The sequence below is a fragment of the Protopterus annectens genome, chromosome 1.part2 (genome assembly GCF_019279795.1).
Source record: "Protopterus annectens isolate FY-2018-M chromosome 1.part2, PAN1.0, whole genome shotgun sequence".
NCBI lineage: Eukaryota > Metazoa > Chordata > Ceratodontiformes > Protopteridae > Protopterus > Protopterus annectens.
Window position 1 is genome coordinate 1211378279 of NC_056727.1, and position 23765 is coordinate 1211402043.

Consider the following 23765-nt stretch of genomic DNA (forward strand, 5'->3'; position numbering starts at 1 on the left):
ATCGTAGATATTAGTTGTTGGGCCTTATCTTCTAAGTTTGGCATATCTAACTATTCCGTAATATTTCCATGTGTGCCTTTTACTGGGTTCATCATTTCTTTGCTTTATACAAATTTCAACAATTTCCAAAAAATCTTAGTACCTCTATAGGAACTCTGATTTTTGCCATACATTTCACATTTGGCTAGTACCACAAATCTGTTATTATTGCCTTTCTCCCGCTACTAAAATCACCAATAGAACACCTCTTTTAAAATTAGCATTACACAATAACTGCTCATTGCTATTCAAAAATGAGCACGCTGAGCAGACAGCCCAACTAGCATTCCCATTGTTAATCAAGCATATACCAATAGAAAGAAGTCCAGTCACTGCACAGCTAGTGTTTCTATGGGAATATGCACCATCATGCTTGTAACCTTTTCCATGAAAGAAAACTGCTCTTAAAAAATAAGCTGAAAGTCTGCTCCATGCAGCAGGTTACAAAAGTATAAAAATTAAAAATGCTCAGCTTTCCATGCTGGGAACTTTACTGGATAAGGAAGTGTGAACATTTTACAGGAAGTGTGAGCATTTTACAGGAAGTGTGAGCATTTTACAGCTACACAGCCTAAACAAGATGGGATTCATCAGCCTTCTGAAGGAACTGCACAACTTCCACTTGTATACCATACAACTAGGAATATGTTACAGAATGTTTATGTAACAAACAAACACTTAACTAGGTAAGCCCCACTAAATCCTAATATAAAGGAGGGAACAGAACCTACAAAGGCACAACAATGCCAATGCCATTACTGCAGGGGACACACTGGATGCAATTGCCTGAAGCTGTACTTTGGTGCTCATTAGTTTTAGAGGGTCTATGAAGATTTATTTATTTCTTACATTTGTTTACCGGGTGATATCCAGCTGGGCCAGAAGCCCATTTTCAGTGGAGACCCAGGGAGAAGAGCTCCGGGTATACAGTTACAGAAACTAATACTAAACATACCAACAATAATGGCAGAAAATACTGCTAGTGACACTAATATTACTACAATACCAAGAGTACTGGCAAAAAAAATTATTGCGTTGGAGGCAGAGTAACAGTGTAATTAAACGGATAATATTAATTACTGTCAGAGACAAATAGAGCAGCAGGTTAACAGAAATGCATGGATATACAGTGATTTTGGAGACCATATTGTATACAGGACATATAAACAGGGATAGATGATGAGGTTACAAATACAAGATCAGTAAGATTGTCTAGGACCAAAATCTAGCTGCTGACAGAAAATTGAAGAATTTAGCTAGGTGGTAAGAACAGAAGCCACAGGGTTATGAGCTCAAGATTAGAAGGAGCAGAACTGGGAGATATATAGTCAGGGAGTGGGTAGACTTAGCCAGGAGTATGGCAGGTGCAAAACCAATGATTTGCTAGATGTTCTTTTAGGAGTTGTTTGAACTCATGCTAGTTAGGATTATTTGCTATGGTTTGAGGAAGTGTTCCAGAGCTTGGCAATTTTATAAGCATAGAGGGAGGTGCCATGGGAGTTGTGGGGTTGAATTGCCTTTAGCATTAGGTTTATTAGAAGATCTAAATGATCCAAGATTTTCATTGGGTTGATTTACTTTAGAAAGTGCAAGGCAATCATTGGGTGGGTAGATAATTTTGTGGGCTATGGTCAGCTGGTTGAGTGCTAGGAGGTTAGGGAGTTCTAGCCAGTTCAGTTGGGAAAATACGGTGCAGTAGTGGGTTCTATATGGGTGTCCTGTGGCAAATTTAGCAATTTTGTTGTACCAGGATTCTAGGTTATTTAGATCAGTGTTTTGCAGGTTAGTAAATATTTGGGATCCAAAAAGGACGGTGGAAAGTAGTTGTGAGTGGGCAGTGGCTAGTCTGGCACTTTCTGTAAGGTATCGTTTGGCTCTATACGGGGTGCATAGTTTGGAGTGGAATTTTTTGATAGTGAGTGAAATGTGCCTGTTAAATCTTAGGTTATCATCTATTGTTATGCCCAGATGTTTGGTTTGGCTTGTGGGTTGTATCTTGGTTCCATTTGAGGAGGCTGGTGTGATTTGGGTTTGTTATTTCTGAAGATCATTAGTTTTGTTTGGGTTTAGAATAAGTTGCTGTTTTATGAGGTATTTTTCTATACCTTGAAAAGAAGTTTGCATTTTTATTTGGAGCTCCTGGAGAGTGGGGGCTGAGCATGCAAGTGTGGAATAGTCAGCGTACTGGACAATGGAGGCTAGTTGCGTTGCAGAGCTGAGGTGATATGTAAATATTGTAAAGAGGAGAGGGCCTAGAATGGAACCTTGGGGGACCCCAACAGAGAAGCGGAGTAGGGGGAAAAGGCCATTTTCCCCATTTGGTAGCTTGCTGTTGGTTGGAAAGTTTGCTTTGGAGCAGATTAACTAAAGGCCGTAGGTTGAGAGTTTGTTGAGAAGTATTTGGTGGGATATGGCGTCAACAGCTTTTGACATATCAAGGAAAATTTAGGAGACAAGTTGGCCTTCATTTATAGGTTCAAAGGCGTGTACTAGGGCAATGGCCCTGGAGCCTTTACAAGCCTAGCCCATAGGATTACCCTGGCATCGTGCCACCCGACCTTAGTTCCTAGTGCCACTGGAGTGATCCCTGGGGTGAATTTTCTATTTCCCAGTCAATCATCAAAATTTCTCTTGAAGAGGGCCAGTGAGGTGCTCTGCTTGACATGTATGGGACAGTCTCTGGGTTATGGAACCTGTCCCTCCAGCATGTTCTGTTGATTGTGGTAATGAGGCTGAGGTCTCTGGGGTTATGGAACCTGTCCCTCCAGCATGTTCTGTTGATTGTGGTAATGAGGCTGAGGTCTCTGGAGCATGTTGTGTGGAGGGATTGGGATTTCTTTAGATGTAGCATTTCTAACAGGGCTGGATCAGACATGTCTTTGTAAGTCAAGCAGAGATAGCCTCCAAGTAGGAGATACGAGACAAAATAGTTGGGAGTTTTTTTGTCTGTCCATATAGGACATGATTTTAGGTACTTTTGCGGCCTCTCCAGTTGTTGCAGGTGTCTAGTGAGATACATGCCAAATGGGGCATTGTAGTGACTGGCCTAATGAGGGAAGAGTAGAGGGAGACAGTGACCTCTTTTTTTCTGGATGCAAAACCCTTAGTAATGAGATGTGCCACATAGGACTTTCTGACTACAGTGACAACGTAGTGGTCAAAAGAAGGGTTGCTGTCAACCTGTGTTTCCAGATCTCTTATAGTGCCTTCTGTGTTTAGTGGACTACCATCAATGTGGTTATTCAGGGGAACTGTTTTCTTTTCCCAAAGGGGGATGACGACATTTTTTGGCACGGAGCTTAAGGCCATGGTTCTGACACCAGTCGTTGGTCTCATTGAGGCCTTTCTGTAGGATGTCACACTTGGGGAGTTAATAATAGCTCCCAACTTGGAATCATCTGCAAACTCTGTCAGTCAGAGTCCCTTCATGTTGGCCTGGACTTCAGAGAAGTAGATGACAAAACATCAGAGGACCCAGGACTGAATCCTGTGGGACTCCACTCGTGACTAGTCAGCAGTCTGACTTGGAGTCAACTACTTTCACACTGTGGGTTCTGTGAGCCAGTTTTCAATCTACCTAGTGATACCAACCCTAGCTTAGTGAGTTTTTTCTAGGATTTCTGAGTGGGGAAAAGACATTGGCCAGATCAAGGTAGGCTGTATGAACCACCTTGCCTTCAGCCACAGATCAGGTGACTGACTCAACTGACTTGACTCAAAGAAATTGACCAAGTTGAGCAGGCATGATCTACCCTTCACAAAGCCAAACTGTGTAGGATCCAGAGTTTGGAGATTCACTATATCCTTGTTTATTAGGTCCATGATGATGTGTTCCATAGCTTTGCATATCTGACTCATCAGGCTAATGGGGCGATAATTCCCGTGGTCTCTAGTTGGTCCTCATTTGTGGAGAGGGATGACTGTAGCAGTGTGCCATTTGGTAGGAACAAAGCCTGAGGTGAGGCTGTGATTGAACAGGGCACACAGGTGAGGTGCCAGTTCACTCTGTAGTTCATGTAGAACACAACCAGGGATATTGTCAGGTCCCATAGAAGCTGTATTCTTGGCCTTGGACAGTGCTATTTTAACCTGTGCAGCAGTTATACTGGGTGCCTGGCAATCTACTGGTATTGTGATTGGTCCTTTGGGGGAGGGGTAAAGTTAGCAGAGAATCTGTCAGCCAGTATATTGCCAATATCTGTTGGCTTGGTATAGGAGGTAACATTGTGTAGTAGCTCAGAGCAAATCTGGGTATTGCCGTGGAGATTCTTTACACAACAGAGGCCTCCAAAGCAGACACCCAAACAACTGCTACCTCAAGACACCCCACAAGCAACACATAAACCACAAAATCAGTGTGCAAAGCAGTCACAGCCCTTAAGGCCAAATACAACACCAAACATACTTGTCATAGGTGACTCCATAGTCAGACACACGGACGTCCCACTCACCAGGCGCCTTCGGGCGCTAGAATCCACCACATAACACAAGCACTCGGGTCACTCCACGGCAAGTACAAATATGACACAGTCATTGTCCATGCTGGTGTGAACGACCTGAGACGTACCTCCCTGGACTACATGAAAAGAGACATAGAGGAGCTCTCTGATTATGTAGCCCAGGCAGGTATGACCCTGACCCTGAGCAGTATCCTTCCGTCACCAAGAATGATGCCACAATATAGAGACAAGATGATCAGCTTTAACAATTGGCTTAATGTCTGGTGTCATTCAAAGGGGATCCAGTGTCTGTCTGCCTGGGATGACATGCTTGACAAGCCACGCTGCTTCAAGGGACGGCTTGCACCTGTCACCCCTGGGATTCGGATATTGGCTAAGGCTCTTGCCACCCCATAGTGCCTTTTTTGGCAAGGCTCAAATTCTAAACCTACCACCCTAGAAAACAAAAATGGGAAGAAACTGAGGGTAATGCTGCTCAATGCCAGAAGTCTAAATCTCAAATGCACGCACTCGAGGCCCTTCTCAGTATGGAGAACATCGATGTCTGTGCTGTAACTGAAACCTGGTTCAAGGCTCCTGAGAGCACCCCGGCACTAGTAGGTTTTACCTCATATCATGCGTTCTGGCCCCAAAACCTGGACCACACCACAAAAGGAGGGGGTGTATCCATATTCATAAAGGATACCCACACCTCCAGGTTGGTGGCAACACACAAAGCTTCGGAAACCATCCAGGTGCAACTAACCATAGGCAAAACTGCTCTACAAATTGTAGCATGCTACAGGCCACCCTCTCAAACTCAGGAACCCCACACAGCCTTCCTGAAGACACTGGAGGGTATAAATGTATCTCCAAACACCATCATATTGGGCGACTTCAACTACCCGAATTTTGACTGGGAACATTACTCAAGCCCTAACTTTCTAGCCCGACGGTTCCTGGAGTTCATAAATTCAAATTCCATGGAACAGCTAACAGCTTGTCACTGTTCCCATGAGAGGAGAAAATATACTAGATCTCATTATCACAAACATGGGGACAAACTGCTCCACACCGGAAGTATATCCCTCATTGGTGAGATCTGATCATAAACTAATCTCACTGGAAATCCACATCCCAAATCCACATCCCGCCCCCACCCCAAACAAAAAAGTCCACAGTGAAGAACTTCTCTAAAGCAAACTTCACAATACTCAAGACATATCCTTCAAGGCCCCTGAGCCAGTGGAAACCACAACCCAAGCTGCAGAAGCCCTTACAAATGCCTTCTATGAACACCTCCAGGACTGCATGGATCAGGCAATCTCAAATAAAACCAAGACTCTTTCCACAAAGGGCAAACGTCCAGTCTGGTGGACCCCAGCCATTAACAAACTTTACAATAAGAGGAGAAAGCTATTACATGATAGAACAAAATCCATAAAAGGGAAGTCACCCCTGATCATTATTAGTAAAAAAATACGAGCACTCATAAAATCAACTAAGGCCAATTTTGAGAGAAAAATGGCCATGGATTCAAAGGACAATCATAAGGCCTTTTTCAGCTATGTTAGGAACCTGGGTGGAAACTCCCAGATATGCTCAGAATTAGTCCAAAATGGTACAAAAAAAAAAAAAAAAAAAAAAAAAAAAAATCACTGAACCCACAGACATTGCCAACATACTGGCAGACAGGTTCAGTGCAAACTTCACCCCCCTCTCCCCCCCTAAAGGAGAGATAACTATCCCAGCAGAGTGTAGCCTCCCAGGCATCTCAAATGCGTAGGTGAAATCTCTCTAAAGCTAAAAACACAGCATCAATGGGACCGGATGGTGTCCCCGGCTGTGTGCTACACGAGCTAAATGAGGAATTAAACCCGCACATAAGGCAGCTGTTTAATCTCTGCCTTACCACAGGATACGTGCCCAAGGAGTGGCATACAGCAACTGTGGTCCCACTCCACAAAGGCGGTGCCTCCACGGACCCTGGTAATTACCGCCCCATAAGCTTAACAAGTCTAGTCTGCAAAGCTATGGAGAGGATCATAATGGAGCTCATAAACAAAGATATAGGGGACTTGCAGACATTGGACCCGACCCAGTTTGGCTTCGTCAAGGGCAGATCATGCCTTTTGAACTTGGTCGACTTCTTTGAAACAGTCACCAAGGCCATTGATGAGGGAAAGGCAGTCCATACAGCCTACCTTGACCTTGCAAAGGCTTTCGACACAATACCCCACTCGGGTATTGTAGAAAAACTTACCAGCTTAAATGTAAACCCATATGTCACAAGATGGGTTGCAAACTGGCTTAAGGACAGAACCCACAGGGTTAGAGTTGCTGGCGCTATGTCAGACTCCAAGCCGGTCACAAGTGGTGTCCCACAGGGCTCTGTCCTTGGCCCCCTATTGTTCGGCATCTACTTCTCAGAAGTACAGGCCAACATGGGAGGACTTTGGCTGACAGTTTGCAGACGACTGCAAACTGGGTGCCATAGTGGAAAGTGCATCGGACACGGATATCCTTCAGAAGGGACTCACGGAAACAGATAGCTGGTGCCAGAGCCATGGCCTGAAGTTAAACGCCAAAAAATGTATAGTCATACCCTTCGGGAAAAACAAGGCAACCCCAAGCTACCATATAGGTGGCAATCCACTAAGCACAGAAGAGGTTATCAGGGACCTGGGGACCCAGGTTGACAGTGGCCTTTCTTTTGACACTCACGTTGCTAAAGTGGTTAGAAAGACCTTCTACATTGCCCACCTGATCATGAAGGGATTCACATCCAAATCTAGTGAGGTCATTGTTCCCCTGTACTCTTCACTTATCAGACCAATGATAACAATGCCCCATTCGGGATGTATCTCACCCGACATCTGCAGCAATTGGAGAGACCCCAAAAGTTCCTCACCAAAAGGATAAAGGGACTTCAAAATCTGTCATATGCTGCCAAACTGAAGAAACTCCAGCTCTATTCAGTCGCATACCGTCTGCTCAGAGGTGACATGTGCCTGACATACAAGGCCATGTCCAACCCGGAATTAATGGACATGCTCCACCTCAAAAAATCCAAATCCACCAAAACCACTAGAGCAAGCGACTTAAACCTTAGCACGGATATAAATAGGACGTGCTGGAGGGATAGATTTATCACTCAGAGACTCCCTATGCTGTGGAATAAAATCCCGGTCCATGTGAGGCAGAGCACCTCGCTGGCTCTGTTCAAGAGAAATCTTGACCTGTGGATGGGAGATCGTAGGTTTACCCCGGGAATCATCTCTGTGTCACTGCTGGACAGAGGCACAACAAACTAAGGGGCACAGTATTTTTTCATATAAGGGGTGGCGTAAGCCACAAAACTTTGGGCTAGGCTAGGCTTATAAATGCCTTAGGGCAGATAGCCTAGTATAAACCTATGAACTAAAGAAGGCCTTGTGGTTATCCAATGCAATTCTGTTTTCATAGCTAGCTTTAGGAGGATTTGATGAGGGATCTCTACCTTTTGTTGAGGCGGATAAGGGAGTTTTTCCAGTCTTGGGACTTCGCCTTATTCCGCATCAGTTTCCTACTTCAGTTGTAGAGTTTGTTTATGGCAGGGGACCACCAGATTTTTTGAGGCCAGCATCTTGATTCTATTGGGTATGGTGAGATCCATGCATTTGTGTACATGTTTGTACAGTGCATTGGTGTATGGTTCGGTGGTCATTCAACTATTCTCCATTTGCATGGGTGCAGTGAAGTTAGCCACCTCTGTTTTTAGAAGCCAAAAGTTAGCTTTTGGAGAAGTTTTTCATGGTGGTTACCTTTGTGGGGATGGGGATTTCCAAGGTGATTAGTTTGTGGTTGGCTCTAGCCAGGGAGGAGTTGACTATTGGTGTAGAACAATGGGTCACCCATGTTAGTAAATGATCAGGTCAAGGATGTTGCTACCTCTAGTGGGGGTAAGAACAAGCTGGTCCAGAGCATTGGATTTAATGAATTCCAGAAAGCATTGGGCAAGTGTATTGGTACCACGAGTAGTTTTCCCAGTTAATGGACAGGTAGTTGAAGTCGCCCAGTATGAGAGTGTTAGGTTGGACCCTAATATTCTCCAAGGTGCTTAGGAATGTGGAGTGAGTCTTGGGACATGGTTGGGGACCTATAGCAGGCTATGACCTGAATCGCTGTCTTACCCAATGTTAGCTGCACCTGAAGTATCTCAGATGCGTTATGTTGGGCTACCAGTCTGGAGGTGTGCGGATCCTCTATGAATATGGAAACATCACTACCTTTGGAGCTTTGGTCCAAGTTCTGTGGCTGAAAGGTGTGGAATAAGTTATAGCTTGGTAATGCAAGGGTGCTTTCTGCTGCCTTGAACCAGGTCTCTGTTACAGCACAAATGTCGATGTTCTCCATTTTGAGATTTAGACTTCTAGCATTGAGCAGCATGACTGATTGCATTTGTTTGTAGCTGTTATGGTGATAATTTGGTCTTTGGAACACCACCTAAAAAAGACACTGTGGAGTGGCAATAGGCTTTGCCAGTATCCGGAAGCCCAGTGGTGACAGATGCAGGCCATCTCTGGCAAAGGATCGAGGTCTGTCAGTCATGTCATTCCAGGTAGACAGATACTGGATCCCCTTAGAATGACACCAGAAATCAATCATTTTCTGCTTGTACTGTGGTATCATTCTGGGTGATGGTAGGATGCTGCTCAGGGCTAGGGTCATACCCACCTGGGCTACATAATCCAAGAGCTCCTCCATGTCTCTTTTCATGTAGTCCAGGGAGGTATGTCTCATGTCATTCACACCCACATGTACTATGACAGAGATGCTGGGTAGTGTTGGCAAAAGACAAAAGGGCAGTACTAGTGTTATATTTTTGTCTAAAACCATGTTGCGAGGAGGAAAGGAGGTTGTGATTGAGGAAGTTTAAGAGCTGGTTGTGAATGCAGCAAAATCTCTATAATTGTTATATGCGAGCATGTCACAGCGTGGAGTATTGTGTACCTTAAGAATGTGGAGCTACTAATCAGATAGCTGTTGACTGCATACTGCACTAAATAATGCAAAATGTTATTATGCTGAACAGATTCTAGTATCAATTTTACTCAGAATGGCAAGTCGGTTAAAAAGTACCTTAAGTGTTAGCCCGGAGGATGTTAAATACACACCAACAACAAACACACTTCTAGCAACAAAATTCACTGATTATTCCACTATATTAATAGAGAATAATTTAACGGAGACTGGGGCTCTTCAAACCTCAGAAATTTCAGAACCATTAAAACCCCCTCCCAGATGTGGTCATAATGGCAGAGGGAGATAAACATGAGGCACAACACTTAACTGAATCCCAGGACTCATTTAGTGTGATCATCTCAAAGAAGGCATGAACACAAGATGGGTCAGTCAGATGCACACACTAAGCAGGAAAAAAACAATGCAGACTGCAAGACCAAGTTAGTCAGCAAAAACATTTTATCTAGGTTACTTTTGCTGACCATGTTAGCTGTCTGGCAGTGAATTAAGCAAATCCTATAGAGTAATAGAGTATGTAGCCAAAGGGAACACCAGAGCAGTACTAATGTACCCAGAGGATAGATGAACCACAAAGGCAGCTTAAATATTCAAGGGCAAACAAATAGAATTGTTTTAATGTTGCTCGGGGTGGGGGTGGGGGGGTTGTAGGTTTAAACTTGCCAGCATAGTAGTAAAGCGGAGGAAGGATTAAATGCAGGTGGCCCCCAAGGCAGGCTGAAGAAAGATACGATTACCCATTTTGTACCATATACTCCAATTCACACTGGGCCTTGACATGATGTTCTACAGTGTACTAGCCCAACTCCATGAGTATGACATTTATAACTAGTGCCCAGAGACAGTGCCATGACAGTGTCCGTTTCCAGGAGGAGATAAGGAATAAATGGGATGAATATCTGGGCTTGAAAGGTTATGGTACCTAACTCCATTATCAAGTGAGTAAGTCCTATACAAAGGGACAAAGTCAGGGTCCACTCAAAGACAAAAGGAGTCCCAAGATAATCTGCACAGTTCTCAGTTTGGAATAACTGCAAGCTTCATGTCAGAAATCCTAACAGTACATTCTGACCTGGTCAAAGCCTCTGGCATGGTCAGCCATCACCTGTTAACTCAAACAGGCTAACCCACTGTGACACTACATAAATGTCACACCATCATAACCCACTGTGACACTACATAAATGTCACACCATCAATTTCTACAGATATTACAAATGTTCTCCCACTAAGCTTCACCCCCCCCCCATCATTTACAGACTACATTAGCAATGTATGGAAATACTGTGAATTACAAATGCATCCAAGTAGGCAGAGGAGTCTAACGTACTCTGTTCTAGACCAGTGTCTCGTACTATTACTTTTATGTCAGCTTCAGCCTACGGGGGGGGGGGGGGGGTGTCTCTCTGTACTGTAACAGAAACAGAAAACCAGACTTCACTTTCTTCACAACACAGCAGCAATGTAATCAGCTTCTCAGTAGCCAGTGACAACCCGTGCTACAGCAGTACCCATAACAAAATGGATTTTGAATCAACATCTTTTCACATGCTCCATTTAAGTAGCAGTAGGAACAACACTCTTCATGGTTTTAATTAATGAAACAAGCAGTTCTTTACCACCTAATGTAGGCTGTCCATAGCCTAAAACCCTTGTTGTTCCCAATTAGCCAGCTTACGGAGCTACATTACTAACCTGTCCATAGCGGGATATCATGGGGTACTTTGAATCCAGCATTTCAGTTTTACAAAGTTACTAATCAACTGTACCCCCATCTCCAGCAAAACCTAAAAGAGTTCACTACACGAGGTGACACACAACACGAGGTGACACACTGCTCTACTGGACTTGCAAGCATATTTTACAATATGTCCTACTCTTCAGTTGGAAGAGCTAGGATTAGAAACAATGTTAACAAGAGGACTTATCGCAAAGAATCAGACTTTAGATCATTCAAAAAGTGATGTATAATGGCTGCTGTTGAAGAGCACTCAGATCTGTTGATGTGTAGTGAAGAACTTTGAGTGAAGGAGTGTGGCAGGTGTTTGCTATTACCCTAGCAGTACTACACTTTTAAAAATACACCCTTCCCTGTCCTCTGTATATTAATTGGTAGCAGTGAAGTCAAAGCCCATATTGCTGGTTCTGCATCACATTAAATATTGACTGCAGTGGTGCAGAAGTATATCAAGTGCCATATTCTTTATTCCTTATGCTGAAAGGCCTGAAACTGGAAGCTCCTCAACATGATGACTGATTCTAAAAAGAAATTATGGTGGCAGATTCTTCACTGCCAATCACAGGATATGGTGATCTTAAAGGAGGACTTTTATGCTGCTCATCTTCACACAGTTTTCTTTGAAGCAAATTTAAAAGGACTTAATGGCATCTGTCAGTGAAGTGATCATTGATCCATACAATGGGAAGCTGTGTCCATACAGTGGTCTACTTATCAGACCATTTGTTAAAATAAGTAGTTAGGCCATCACAACAAGTCATAACCTGGGCCAAAAAACAATTCAGAGCTTACAAAATAACAGAACCTGTAAGCATGCAGTTTAGCACAAAGTAGGATAGGACTATACAGAACCCAGAATAAAAAATGCTTCATCAGTTAGAAGAAAGTTTATCCTTAGAGTGTACTACACACATCTCTCCAAAACTTTCAGCTGGCAGCAGAGTTCTGAATTTTCCCTTTTCTCTTATTGATACAATGGGATATCTACCTTGAAACTCGAGTGATGAGTCAGTAAAATATGACAGGTTTTATAGTATTTTACCCTTCTTGTATGGATTTCAGACACTTGTGCCACTTTGATTCTACACTCTGTTTACTTCAGGAATGTTCTCTATGGTGGTGGGACTCATGCTAGATGACACACAAAGTTTAACAAAATTCTTCAATCGGATATGACTGGCAACTCAAACAATTGTCCTGTCTGCCTTCAGTTGAGGAGACAGACAGTCCTACATCCCCTACATTTCTGTTGTCTACTAAGATATCCTCTCCACAGATGGAGCTGTCAGAATTTAAAAGGCCAGACCATAACCATCTTAGAGTCCAGAATATTACACAGCAGCCCAGGCTCTCAAATTCACTAGTATACACATTGAAAAAAGAATGGCTATTCTATTTTACGGTTCCTAACTCATAGTCCCAGTCAGTAGTTTGTGACCTCGTCTTGCAATAGCAACCTCACAGGATCACATGCACATTACCATATGCATCCCTAATGCTGCTTGGTAGGCAAACATCTTTGGTTTTTGTGCAGATTCCACCCCCAAGTCTCTGGTAAGGACAGAGCAGAAGAACAAGCTACCTTCCCTCTCCAGGTGGGCAAGCTAGCATCATCTGCTCACTCCCAGTCTTAGTTCCACCACCACCTTGGGTCAAGTCAGGGCTTTTTCATTTTGCACTCTGGAGTCTACCTAGGTGAAAGGGTTTTACTATTTTTTAATCCCCCCACATAAATAAAGGTTAGCGGAATATAACACATACAGACCATCATGCTGCCATCAAGTCTGGAGAAACATTTGCAGGTACAGAATCAAGTGTTGCAGGGTCTTTGGAATCTTTTAAACAAAAATCAGCACAGGAGACAAGCAAGCCCACTCACTCCTATCTTTATCATAGCCCTGCAGATGGCATGACACATCAGACCCATGGTACCTTTGACTTCAATGTATCAGAAAGAGCAAATCATCTGACAGTACAGAGATAGCTTGTATAACCCCCCTCAAAAACTTGTCTCATTGGGAGACCAACCACAGGTGTCAGCACAGCTGACTTCCCTACAAAAAAAAAGTGGAGTCATTTTTAAAAAAACAATACTCAAATTTAATTATTCTCAGCAACATGTCAGAGACTTATTACGGCGTTCCTTGAAACTTCTAGCCATAAGATACGTTTTGGGTACAATTCCTACAGGGGGGGTCTCAAGTTAGAAAACCTCATGAGAAAGAACATACACCTTTACAGCTTCTCTGATCTCGATACTAGTCTTTTTTTCTCTCTACTTAACTTTAAAAGGACCTAAGCATCGAGAAAAACAGAGTCCTGAAAAAGACATCCACCGTTTTAAGCAAATTCACATTGGGAACTGGACTGTCTTCACCACACATGGAGTCAGTAGGTTTTTAATCCTCAACACAGCAGCTACTCCTATGCTCCAATGCTTGCTGCACATAAGCACCTTAATATTTAACATCTTTCCAGTACCGACATTTTCTTACCTAGTAACAGTGAATGTTATGGTACATTCAAACATTAAAACCCATTACCACACCATTGCAAGTATAATACATCAGTAACGCAGACACCACTCCCCTGAGTTTCTAATTTACAAAAAATGTATGCCCACCAGCATCCGGAGGGTACTAGGCCTGCTTTAGCAAGATGCTGCCTCAAGGCAGACTACACGTTTATCAAAATGTCCTGGGATATACAGCTGAAGCATTGTCAAATCTTTTCTGTTATGATGTTCTTGAACAGTTTCCTGAAAGGTTTCTAGCTCTTGTTTAAAAGATATCCACCATTATGTTTTATCCACACAAGAGGCAATCCTTTCAGTATCCACTTTTAGGACCATCCTCCTCTTTCCTCCACTTGCAAAATTCTTGAACAGCAGGTGTTCATTTCTAATCCTCCAGTTATTCAAATAAAAATATCCAATACTTGCTATTCACAGAGATTCCACAATATGCCAGACATACAAACTCCAATAAGAATCCCATATTTAACAGCATAGTTACTGGGTTGATTACAATGCATTTTACACCTTCATGAGGGTTTTGTCCTAATATTCACCAACTTGTACTTCAAATGATTATCAGATGGTTCAGTAAATGATACCACTGGACAGTCCAGGCTGTCTAAATTAGAAATATAACTTCAGATAAGAATCTGTCTCAAGCGTCTGTGACAGAACCAGCCCTCTTTTCATTACGTGTAAACAAGCTTTGGAGAAGTTGAAAACCCAGCCTTCAGCATGAAGCATTCTTTTGGTAATATCCCAAACACAGCAACCAATGTTCTTCTGAATCTAGCCATTCCAGCTTTATTGGACCAAATGCTTCCGTGACAAGTTCATAACATTCAGGAGGACTCAGTGTTTCCATGACAAGTTCATAGCATTCAAGAATAAATCTCACCAATGTTACAGTTCTACAAACCTCTTTAGAAAGGTTAATAAACTGTGGCTGCTTACAAGTACTTTGCTCTCACAACTAGGCTAGTATGATCAGAGAAACTATTTGCAGAAAAAGATGCATTATGCAGCAGCAAGTGAAGGATCCCATGATTCCCGATTCCTTTTCTTCAAATGTGTAAGTTGGCCTATGTCTAGGTTACGCTCTGCACCAGAGTGCCAATTGCTTCAATAATATGCAGCACTGTAACACTACTGCAGAAATTTTCAAAGCTGTACGTTTATTAGAGGATGAGCCATGAAGCCATCTTGCTGGGGTCACCTTTGTCCATGTAATTGCCAGGGAACTCCTCATTCACTGGCAGTCAGGCGGTCATGCAGTGCCCATTGTGACAGCCTTTGACGAGTATGGTCTAGCAGTGTTTGAACAGACTGTCAGCAGTAAATTAAGATAGTCTGTATGCAGCTGTGGGCACCTGACAAAAAGCTAAATCCTAACAGCAAATCACCACTCTGGGCAGGGCAAGTGTCACAAAGTTACCAGATTGTAAACATTTTCAGTCACTCATGTCACTGTTTTCCCCTCTCATTACCCTCCTGAACCCTATTATAGCATTTCATCCCCCATTCTTAAACTCACTCTGCCAAATACAAGAGGGAAGATGCATATCAGATAAATTATACACTTTTAAAAATATTACTTATTTTGGTTTCTACTATACTTCAAACTTTTAAAATTATTGCATCTAAAATGGATTTTTCTATCCAAGAGCATGTCACTTCTCTGACTAGTGGGCCTTTCGCATTCAAGTAAGCTGACATCCTCATCCAAGGCAGTCAACACTCAAGCACTACAAAGGTAAAGTCTAGCTTTCACTTTTGTCATGGCTATCCCACTACACTGTCCAGCCATCCCTGCACCCTCCTCACAATCGACCACTGCAGGTTTCCTCCTACTAGCATTAATGTTAACACTACAAGTAATTAGCAGACAGGGGTCACTTCTGTACAAAACGTGAAGCTCACCCTCCCTTCTGGAGATGGGCAACTAGAAGTTAATTGAAGAACAACATAACTAGCATAAATACTGATCCATGATCAGTGATTGGTTACTCCTCAGAGACAAGTGTCACCCATTAACCACCTGTAACTAGTGTTACCCCATTAACCACCTGTGACATGGGCACATATGAAGACAAAACTAAATGTTTGCTCAGTAACAGCCCTACACTGGCCTTGCAAATGCGTGGTATAGCATTAGTTTTAAAATCCCTTATAGCCATCTACCATTTTTTTAAAGATGGAAAGTTGATTCCAGCTCTCCTTACAAATAACATTAATGGGAAAAAAGTTACACTGTCTGATCAGACTGCTTTGCATTTTGCTGCTTGTAAACCAATTAACTGCATTTGACAGTTGTCAAATTATGCTGCTACCTTAATATTTTTGACAGGTCTGGAGAAAGAGTAAAAGGGTCCAGTGTTCTACTTACTGGCATTAAAGTAGTCTGATGGAGATTATGAAATGCAACGTTGTCAAGATGAAGTACAGCACTAGAAACTCTGGATGTAATCATGAAGTTACAGTAACATTACAGCACAGCAAAGAAATCTCACGGATGTCACCAAGAGGCTACAATAACTTTACTGCATGACAAAGGCACAGGAAAGGAGGAAGTGTGCTAGATAGCAGAAAACCATCTGAGGTGGGTTCCTGCCTCAAAGCCACCCAAATTATTAAGCCCCCAACCCGTCAGTGTCTGCAGGTTGTGGGATAAAGCAAAGAGTCCTCAGCATACTGGACCGAGTGTATGCTGAGCTGCTAAGAAGGAAAACATGCAAACAAATATAAAGCAATTAGATGCTGAAATAAAAAGAATCAGTACAATTAGAGGTATATAATCTAAGAAATGGGGTAGGCCAAGGCCCAGGTTCCAAATGTCTCCATGCATGACATTGAGCAAATACTACGCCCCAGTAATTGGGGGAGGGGGCAGCTTGCAGCTAGAAACCTGGAAGACTGACACTTGGGGGGAGGGGGGGGCTATGTGTTATTTTGTGGCAAAACCTGAACTGCTTATTCCATTACAATGACTTGCTGGTGCAAATTGCTGTCAATCATATATAGCAATATTACTAAATGGAGGTCAGAGGTCATTCATTCAGCAATAAATAGGATCATCAATACAGCAAATACTTCTGCAGATCACTGTGCTGCAGGGAGGCTGTAAAAACATAGTCATTCAGTCCTGTAGTGGTGAAATCCCTGCTTATCAGCAATACATTGTTCTAATGGTCCAAGATAAGAAAAGCACTACATAAATACAGACTATACAGGCCATTAGCTTCTGTCCAGTAGTGAATGCAACTCGGCAATTTCTAAATCACCCACAAGATAGAGGCAAAACAGCTAATTATGAAGTGGGGTAAGGTGGATTCAGGGATACATCAAAATGTCAAGAGCAGGGAAGGGAAGAAGTTGTCACTGACAACATGCCAAGACCTAACTGTATTTGCAAACGCTGCATGATATTTTAGCAAAGCAAAGAAGTCTTTCCAGAAAGATGAAAATCCTGACAGAAAACAAGATGTGGAGAATTACCATGCATACTGTGCTAGCAGACCAAAAAAAGAATGGTGGAGAGGGGCTTACAGCACTGAGCAAAGGAGGAGGGGGGAGAAAGCCCGATGAAGTCCAAATTGGAAGGTTTTTTTTCTATACTCGGTTAGAAAACACTGCCTGCACAATGTGAAACAACTTTTCAGGTTAAACCTGTTGGTGTCAGTGAACTGTCCAGTGAATTTAGTTTTAAAGTTACTTTATAGGTAGGTACTAGGCCTATACAAGCCTAGCCAAAAAGGTACCCTGGCTTTCGCTACCCAAGAAAATTATTTTCTTGTGCCCCTGTCGAGCAGAGCCACAGAGGTGGATTTAATTTAAATTTGGAACTGCATTGAAACCCAATTCACAGAAAATGCATCTGACCAGTGGCAGATTAAATGTACCTTTGGGCTGTTTTTAAGCCATGGGCCCCCTGCACACATTTTTAGGACCATGTATAAATGCATGCAGCCTAGACACAATAACATGCAATAAAAGCACATGGTAAAACTTCCTAAAAACCTGAATACAATATAATCAAGCTAATAGTAATAGGATTTAAGTAAACAGTAGCAACCCATCACCTCCATAGGCTCCTAGATCTCAACACAGGTTTTAGACACGCTTTCTCACTCAAACCTTTATCTCTATATACTTGTAGCTTAATGTTGTTTGTCTTTTGACCGGTAAGGGGTCACCACAGCGGAACTCCGGTCCGCTAATGATTGGCAGTAGATTTTTTACGAAACGCCGAGGTGCCAGCTCGATGCCCAACCTTCAACGAAGGCACGCCCATTTACACACACGTCTTTCGAACACTACCCAACCGCGAGGAGGACATGCAGACTCCACACAGAAGGCACTCCCAAGCCAAGCCGAGAATCGAACAGGAGAACCTCTTGCTGTGAGGTAACAACGCTACCGCTGTACCACCACGGAATACATATACTTGTAGCTTAATGATCCAACGTAATTCTCTCTCTTTTACTTCTGTGCTATAACCATGCACAATCACATAGTAGAACTCAAAATAGGAACTTTTTCCCTGTGGTGTTTGCAGTTTTTGTTGTTACATCAATAACGGCAGTGAATTTCAACATCCTATGTTAGGTAAGAAGTTTGTATTTAATGTACAGACTGCAACACAAGGGATATCGTTTACTTAGTATATTGCATGCTGTGCTCTTCTTTTTATATGGGGAAAACTAACAGAAGTTTGAGAACATATTACGAGCATTAGATAACTTGAAGCATGTGATGCACTTGTACAAGGTTTCCCAGTACAGTGAAATGCATATATTCAAATTTATGGCTATAGAAAATTAGATTTCTCAACTAGGTTTGGACATTTTAATAATATCACTGAGGAGAAAGACTGTTTGTTCTTTCTACCTGGAGCTTTTCTCCCCGGGCCTCTACTGAAAATGGACATATATCCAGTTAGACTAGCCCAGTAAACAAATGTAAAATAAAATAAAATACTTGTATATTCGTTTCCGACAGAGCTTTAGGCTGTATTTAATGGTCTGAGGAAGCAGCATCTAGGCTGTGAAAGCACTTTCCGTTTATTAAAGTTTTACTACCGTGTCTTATGTGACTTGTGTTTTTTTTTTTAATCAGTGATTCATCTTGCTTCAAGTCATACTATTCAGCCAACCTAATATATTTTTCATAAAATTATATTCTTTGTTTAATACATTACCACTAAAATTTATAGTTTTGAACATTTTTCAATAAGCAGTAAAACAAAACATATGAACCAATAATGACAAAGTCTATACTGATTTCAGAACATTTCAACCAGAAAAAGGCCACTCAGCTGCCATCATTATAATCCACCAACAGTCTATATGCACAATCTCTGCTGAAGTAAAAGAAATCCGAATAATTCCACATTAAGGAGAACTGTAACTAACTTAGCATTTCAGTGATTCATCTACAAATTCAGTACCTGCTGCCACTGAAGAATAAAACTGCCTAGGTTACTTTAAACACACACACACACACACACACACACACACACACACACACACACACACACACACACACACACACACAAACAGTGGTGATATGCAATAGGGAATGGCTGACAGAAAACAGGTTCATAGGTTAGTAGGCATCACATCCAAAGGAGGAAGGACAAAGTCAGGAGTGCAGCACCCCCCCCCCCCCAAAGGACAGTAATTAGTGCTAATCTACACACACAAATTTAGCCAGAGCTTTGCTGTTGCCAACAACCTGCCCAGAATACTTTTTGAACTCTGTGTAGAAACAAACAGGCATTATTCAATAGATACTGTAACAGAAAATGCACCTTCTTTGCAAAGCTGCTACTGCAAACCCTTTGCTAAAGGTTGGTCACTTAATTTGGTAAATCCCCATCTTGCATCCTTACAAATCCAATGAGTAGGGCAAAAAAAAAAAAAGAGACTCTGGTACACATTATACCCGACACTCTGGATGGTTTTTGAGCTAGACTAGGGGTAAGCATGGCTAGGGTACAGCTCGCAGATTTGATACTTATGTGCCCTACGCAGAGGATACATTTTATTTAAATTTACTTAGTCTGCAAGATACTTCCCTCTGGTTGTAACATGCAGGAAAATAAATAAATAAATAAATCTTTTCTTGATGAACAAGCAGGTCAGCTCACAGGTTCAGAGCTACATTTCTACAGTTGAACAGTACATTAATGTAGAGACACTGTAGATATTCGATTAGAGCTCCCTTCTGTGCTGGGTAATGAAAGGGTTCTGTACTTGGCTCATTAGTCCCTACCCTTTATAGAAGCACAGAGTGGAAAGCATATGATCAGCTGGAAAGGTACAGAATACCGGGGGGATAAATTAGAAAAAGGGACGAACAGACATACTAGTCCAGAGGCATAAATAGAGTATTTTCCTTATGCATTCCGCAATACAAAATTAGTTTTCTACTATGCATTGTTACAGTCTAATGCATTTTGCTTCCCATGCTCATCTGTGGCATATTTACCTGGCAGCTTCTACTTAACACCGAAGCAAACTGTCACCAAGGTAGCTGGAAGGGGAAGCAGCTTTATAAAGCCCTCCCTAAACTAGGATGGCTGCTGTTGTAGCTACATTTATTTATGCCTTGTTCAATTAGTCTGAGGGCCCTTCACACCAGTTTGTTTAACCCAACAGTTGCCCATATACATACTTAACAGCATTTTGTATAAGGTCACAAAGGAAAGTGAGTATTAGAAATATTTCCCCTAGCCTGTGACAATAACTCCTCACTAAGAGTTTAGTCTCATTGTTTAAAATGCATTGAGACTGAATGCTAAGAGGAAATCCTCCCCCGAAGACCAGAGATCAAAAGGGCTCTTAAATAAACAGCAGGTGGTGTTCTTAACCATTATATGATCAAGCCTCCTGCCTTCCATTGGGTGAAAATTAGTTTTCTTGCATATATACATTTATATGCCATTTGCAGGGTACTGCCTGTGTATTTTGTTTGCATTCTGCACAGTTACATGCTCCTGCTCTAGTTTTTTTTTTTTTTTTTAAGACTCCCATTGTGTTGGATATTCCATACCTTTGAAAGGTTTATAACATCCTCCTGCTTCTTGCCTTAAAAAAAAAAGTTATTGAGGCACCGAGAGTGTCAAATTATTATTTTACCATCAAAATAAATAATCTGCATTATATGATTCTTTACTTATAAATATTCCAAATTTTTATCATTAACCTGGGATGCCAAACAGCATAGCCATACATCACTGATCAAAGCCTGTCCTGTAATAACAGCCCACTTTGCCACCCCAGCTACTTACAGCTTTCGAACTAAAATGTTCTCTACACATATGTATATGTGAAATACATTTATGTACCTGAACACATTGTCCATCCAACATTACTGAGCAATTGTGTTTTAAAACTTAAATAAATACATGCCCTTCTCAGCTTGCCTGCACAAATCCATTTTTCACATGTATACATATACATTTTTTACAATGAGAAAGCTAGACACTTGCATTCAGAATTAAGACTCTGAGGAGATAAGCATACATGTCTGCTAACTTCTTGGAAATATGCTCTTTGGGTTCATATTTTGTTAATTTATTATGTATTTCAAAGAGAGCAAGTGCTCTACATTTGTGTGATACATGATTATGAGGCAAGAGATTTGTTCCATTTACTGTTCATTCACCTGCACTGCACAGGCGAGAGCAGCAGGGCTGGTTTAGGTAACTCTGCCACACACGCTGCAGAAAAAAAAAAAAAAAAAAAAAAAAAAAAAACAGCACTTCAGGTGCAATGGGGGAGCAATAAATCGATAATGTTTGCCTACAGTACTGTACCACACGGAGAAAGGCTAATCCTGGGAGGCATGCCAGAAGTGCTACTTGCAGGGGCTGACCCAGCTGAAACATGTCACAGTATTAAAGCATATCTTCTACTTGGAACGTTCTCATTAATCAGCAAATTCAGCATCTCAGCTGGCCAAAGCAAAAGGCAAGCCACACATATCACTGGCGCCATCTACAGGTTTACAGCTATCAACAGCGACACTCTCTGAGAGGTGCACAGTTCTAAGAACACATGAAAGGAAAAAATATATACAGCTTAAAACGAATACCATCCGCTAGCAACCTCCATCCCAAAAATCAGTATAGCTTACACTTCCCGTTCAAACCTATGTAGAACCTCTACACAAGGAGAATGGCCACAAGTGTCATCAGGTCACCTACATTCCATTTTATAAGACCGTTCAACTTGCTTTGCTACAAACTAAACACAGCTTGATTAGAGGACCACCAGGGAATGAGATGCAGTTTTACCTGAGGTCATCCTACTAATCACTGGATTCAAAGTTTAGACTAATACAAAGGCACTCAAAATGCTAACAAACTACAAAACATAATTTTGGGTACAGAGGGCAGCCAGCAGATTTCTTCACACAGTTGCAAGTCTGGTTTGAAAAGTATACTATTCAAAACAGTTAATTCTACAGTACAGATAAAGTGAAACCATGGGAAGAGAAGAAGATCATACAAACAATCCATCTAACAGTAGTATTTTCACACTTGGACACTCAATATTTAACGGAAACTATGGGGTCAGTACATCTGTGCTTGCAATACAGAAAGTGCAACAAGTGGTCCTATAGAGCACACATAAATCTACTCCCCTACTCAAGACACCACAGTGCTTAAAACTAGGCAGACAATAGTTACAGTTAGCTGTGGACTTGCTGGATTTACACTAGCAGAATAAAAAGTTGTCATGTTTGAAAACATGCCTTTTTTGTTGATTTTAATACCAAACAGATTATATAAAGAGCAAGACTCTTCCAGGCACACTGATGTAGATGTAAACAAAAGTCAACTATACTGCTTTTAATGTTATTGTACAGAGGTAGAACAGCTCACTAATCCTGTGATTCCTTTTATCACTACAGAACAGAGGCAGACAGGCTGGTGTATATAAATAAACACCTAAATATCTATTTTGAATTCTGGTGGGTAAATATTCAATAATTGTTGTAAACAAATTAAGAATTTGCATTTTATCCTCAGAAATGTATAAAAATCCAAACAGCTTAAACAATAGAACTCAAAAACTCCAAAAGCTTTTGGACAGTCACCAAAGAAAGGATAGAAATGCAATATTTACCACTTCCATTCTTTATTAGTCTGAGTATTAAAGCACTAAATACTACATTTCTACCCTTTCTTTGGCAGCCGTTTTTCAAATAATATCAGTCAAACATCTAATCACACTACCAGAGACAGAGAAACTTATGACTGCAGTTTAACTGCTTAAGGATGATAAAAGAATAGTTATCATATCACAACACAACACACATTTTACTGCTCATCTAACATTTATACTACATTAAACATGTTAATGTCTTAGTTTTCTGTCACCAGATGTTTCTAAAACTCAATTTTAGAATGTCAGTTAATTTAAAATTGTTGCCGAATAAAGTATTTTTCAGTCTATCTTGTTTGTAGTAATTTAACATTCTGCTCATTTATCAGTTATTTGGGCAAGTGACTAGGTCCTCCTTGGTCTGTTTTCCACCACAAGTTAAGTAGGCCACAAGGGCAAATGTAAATACAGCAACATTTTTTTTTATTGACATTTGTTTACTGGCAAAATCCAATTGGGCTGAAGAGTCTATTTTCAGGAGAGAAAGGCTCCAGGACAAATTTACATTGTACATAAGAATATCAAAAGTTAAAAAGAGACATGCTTATACAGTTTGCCGTAGCTAAACAGACATGTTTTGGAGCCAGTTTATATAAAACAAACTCCATGACACAGAAAGAATATACAAAACTTCACAAGACAGCAGAAGCCTGGACTGAACCCTAGGCACTGGGAGTTAGGAAGCAGAGTTCATACCACTGAGTCACTGTGCTACACAAGATTTACTTCAGCTTTCACCGTAACTTGTCACAATGCCTCCATACACCAAATGGACTATAAGATAATGTCTCAGGTATGTGCAGTTAGGGATAAAACAGAATATATACTCCTACTATTTAG

At 41.5% G+C, this 23765-nt stretch overlaps 1 protein-coding gene across 1 annotated transcript in view; it reads right to left on the minus strand.

Annotated features, from left to right (window-relative positions):
* Positions 1-23765, minus strand: part of LOC122792293 (protein FAM110D-like) — a 292902-nt gene that overhangs the window by 268585 nt on the left and 552 nt on the right. The window lies entirely within an intron of this gene.